Source organism: Aplysia californica, unplaced genomic scaffold (genome assembly GCF_000002075.1).
Source record: "Aplysia californica isolate F4 #8 unplaced genomic scaffold, AplCal3.0 scaffold00385, whole genome shotgun sequence".
NCBI classification, from domain to species: Eukaryota; Metazoa; Mollusca; class Gastropoda; order Aplysiida; family Aplysiidae; genus Aplysia; species Aplysia californica.
The window spans coordinates 440,399-445,090 of record NW_004797655.1 but is presented as its reverse complement, the minus strand read 5'-3'; positions in this window follow the sequence as shown (position 1 = coordinate 445,090).

Here is a 4,692-nt window from a genome sequence, read left to right as displayed (position 1 = left end):
TGATGATGATGATGATGATGATGATGATGATGATGATGATGATGATGATGATGGAAAGGATGATACAGCATTACTAATGATGATGATGAAAAGGATGATAATTTTGATGGTGATTATGATTGTGATCATGATGACGATCTTAGCAGTAGCTTAAGGAGTGGCCACGTGGAATATTTTGTTGTCTCTTTCCGGCACAAGTGATGCTGATGATTACGAGGAGGAGGGAAGTGGTAAACACGACTGAAGTGAACAACTCTAGCAGACCGGCGTCTGTGGTGTAGACGTTAGGAACTTCTCTGTCGCACGTAGGAGATCGAAGTTCGCTTTCCGAGTGGGGAGAACATTTTTATCGAGTGTTTCAGTCGTTCTGTTGAGGTATTGTTTCCTTTTCTGCCCGACTTTGCCCTGACACGTATAGTCGGAAGCCCGACTTTTAAATGATCTAAATTGTGACGTTGTGGGCTTAAAAATGCCGCCATTTAAAACAATATTAAAATAAAACCTAGCACACTTTACTGACAGAACAGCAAGCCAAAGTTCATGGACTGTTTGTGGATGGGCATATTTTAACTCTTTGAAGTTGGCACGTCTTTTGACACGATGACGCCTTATTGTATTTTTGTCTTGTTCTTATACATCAGAAATATCTGTACCATAACATTTTTATCCTAATACATCAAATCTTTTACCTTTTCAGAACATTTTGAAGGGTAGTGCATGCTTGTCGCTAGGAATCTATATTTTTCCTGTTGAAATGTTAATGTTCACTTATTTCAAATCAAACTTTGCTTACGACTTGTAAGAGTTAAAAATGTTAATAAAACAGCAACGTCTTTTTCAAGGTTGTGATGGTATTGACGTAGAAATTTGCCGTTTTTTGTCTTGTTTTTGCTGGGTTTGGTGATGGGGGTCGTGGTAGTTGTGTTGGTCAAGGGGCAATGCTATTGTTGCTGCTGCTGCTGCTGCTGCTGTTTTTTTAATTTTTGTGATTTATGCAATTGATAATAGAAAAACTCTGTCTTTACTTTGCTTTGATCATGTTTCTTCATTGTCCTCCTTTCGGTCCTGCCAGGAAAATGTACACTTATCGTACTGTTGGGAGTATGCATATGAGGCAATTTTTGCACAATCATCTCTCCTCAATACCAACTGACGTCATACTTCACAGCCATTCGACAAGACCGATTAATATTTCTAGTGTTGGCAGGGACTTGTGGTACAAACAACGTCCATATTAAATTCAGAGAGCACAGTCAATTAAACTAACCACAGTTTTCATAATACAACATCAGGGATTTCATCCTGGTTATTGGTGTTTCAATTTAAAATTTTCATCGCTCCATGTAATGATGGTATAAACTATGTATGCAGATCACTCTGAAAATCAACCAGGAAAAGACTAATACATTTTCTTGGACACTTGAATACACATAAAGGCCTTGAACATCTAATTCTCGCTGCTGGGAAAATTGAAGGCAATATAGACACGGGCAGGCCCAGAGGAACCCACTTGGAGAGCCTAAACAGATGGGTGACGGGGAGAGATCAGAACAATGCAAGTTTTTGAAGAGCAAAGGATTGAATCTAAAACCACGATCGCCGACGTCTGTCACAGATCTGGGACACGATGATGAATCAAGAGCAGGCCAGCCACTGACAGCGCGGTTTCGTCTATTTAGGCTACCGTGCTGAAATAAAATAATACTATGTCTTATCCATTAAAACTTTTCATTATGTAGTTTTTAGATTCACCGATATCCTTTTTGAAATATAAAACTGTCAAGAAATGCGTTACGATACAAAGAGTCTCTTTTGTCTAAAATCAGCTGTCAAATCGTCTGAATGATAGCATTAAACTGGCCGTGTGAACTGACATCTCCACGGAAGAGATCAAAGCAAGTCATTTCGTTTGTAGTAACCTTATTGAATGAGAGAGAATTGTGGATCTTATTTGATCATGATTTCACTCGCAAGTCGTGTCAATGTTTGATTTCTTTTCTTCTGAACGTCCTAGTTGAGAGACACAGACAATTAAAGAGTCAATTCTAGTGCTCCTTTTTCTTTTCTCTGTAAAATATCCTTACATATGCATGGAATTGTTTCGTGCCTAGTTCAAGAGAGAATGATTACGTCATAAGAACTGAACGTTCCATTTTGACTTATGTCTCAGATAATAATGTTAGTGTCAAGTGGACGCCTATAAATAACATTTTTTAAACACAATTCACGCTACAATCTATTCTTTAATGGATAGAGAAAGTTTCTGTGCAACAAAAAATGGATAAAAATCATCCAACCGGCGGGAACATACTGATTTCTTTGTTTCCTGAAATTTGACGGGCGCCTGATTCCACATACTCTCACAGCTAAACTGTGGAATTGTGGTACCTTTAGTTCAGAAGAAAAAATACAAATTGATCTGAGACATAACAGGTCTAACATTTACTGTTCTGACGGTTACTTTTTTTTCTCGGTGACCTATATTTTCCTTTTGAATTCGAATTTGTGGGACTATACTCTCGAGGTGTTCGCATTGAGTGCGTTACGTCACAGCGTGGACACATCATTGTGACAGTTCAGGTCTGTGGAGACTCGGATCCCAAGAGGGAAAGCTGTCACAGCTCCGTCGCAGGGGATAAGATCAGACAGGTCAGAACTCTGATATAGAAAAAAACGTCTAATTTTCACCACGCGGTGGAATCAGACGCTCGTCAATATTAGGGCATATAGAGTTTCTGGTTTAATCTTAAAGCCTTTTTTTGCCTTGTGATGGTTTCTTTTGTTTTGGTTTTTGGTTTTGTAAAGTGTCTTACGGCGCTCGCAACTGCATAAGGTCATATGAGCTCGAGGGACATACCTAATATATTCAGTTGGTAGGACAATTTGAATTTTCCGGGTGGCGGCCGAAGCCTACTCTTATCGATTTTAGACCACCAAGAGATCTTTAACATGCGCAACTTGCACACGACTCCTCCGAGATTTTTTGCCCTTGTCCGAGAAGGCTAGGTGTAGATCTTTCCTACCAGAAGATCAAGGGGGTGGCAGAAAGACAGCAGTAAGGAGGAGCCAAGGACTAGCAGTAGAAAGGCTGCAGAAAGAGTCAGGAGCCCAGAGGAGGGGACAAATGAGGTGAGGGGGTGGGGCTAGAAAGTGGAAATGAAAGCAGACAACAGAACAATGTTTGAGAGCAGGAAAGGAGGTGAAAGGAGACAATTTTAGAGAAGAAAATGTTTCGTTCGCTACCCGGATTCGATCCCGGGACCTTTGAATGAGAGGCCAACACCTTAACCTCTAGGCCACGAGAGCCCCCCATGGTTTCTTTTTAAACGCCAATCTTGAACAGAATTTGAGATACAATGTACAATTGAAGGAGGTGGGGAGTCGCCTATAGTCTGAGGTATAACAGGTGAGCAAATAGCAGCCAAAATTTGGTGACTTCCAAGCATTAGTGTCCTTGGAAACTGCAAGTTTACATTAATTTCTTTGTGCCTCTGATAAACGTTTTATGAGTGAGATCTACTCAGAAATGCTCTGAGCCAAAAGCGATAAAAACGCCTAGCAGGCCAAAAATAAATGTCGGTTTCTTCGGTTTCTTTATTGTAACAAGCGACTGGTTTCACCACAACGACTCAGATATAGTTTAACTTGTATGGCCAAGGAATTGGGGAGTGAGTTGTCGGTGGGTGCCAACAATACGCTATCTTTTTACAATTTTACTGTGCTATTATGTTTCATTCTGATGGATTTTCTTTTCTTTTAAAGACAATCGACTATAATCTGTGTAATAATTTTCTTAGCGTGATCTACTTTTTCAGATAAATAAGCCCCAGAAGAGTCCTTCACAACCAAACAGCGGTCTTTCTCGGTTAATTGTGATGTTTTATCAAGGGATAGAAGTGTAACATTCTCTCAAGCCACGTGATTGTAATTGGCGTATTCTTTTCTTTATTTGCTTTTAAATGTGGCGTCGATAGTCTAGTGATTATTAGGCTACCGAACTCGTAATCGTGAAGTTGCGGGTTCGCGTGTTCGAGCATCAGGTCCTACGTTGTGTCCTTGGGAAAGGCACTTTGCACGAATATTCTTCACTTTACCCACAGGGGAATGAGTACCAGGCCATAGATAGCGAAAGATCTTGTCAGTATGTTAGTGTTTTAGCGTCTATAAAAATGTTAGTTTTTTGTATCGTATGCTTCCCTGGAAGTTGAGATGATTCTGAATTCTCTCAGGTCTACTGGATTAATAATACATAGAGCTTGCTTGGGAATTTCTTCAATACAAATGATATCTATTATTAGGTGATTTTACACCTCCATCGACACAGCATGGGCCATTATGGAGGCAGGCTTCGACTCTGACAACCCAGGCTGAAAGTGAGAGGGATACGCAATCTCAGCAGAAAGACCAAGATACTAGGAATAGTTCTCTACTAACGCTTGTTTTCCTCTTCTGAAAGATCTGATTTTTTTATATTGAGATCTGGTTTACGTTTGCGTATGAAAATATGGTACATTGAAAGTTGACTAATGACTACACAGAAAACGCATGCTATTATGAGACAAATGTTATACACATGAGTGACTAATAATGTCAGGATGTGAACCCTAGTTCCTGTGTTAAAGTTACAACGTTTTTACTCTCATCAAAACGAACGCGCGTGTGCACAAACTCTCTCTCTCTCTCTCTCTCTCT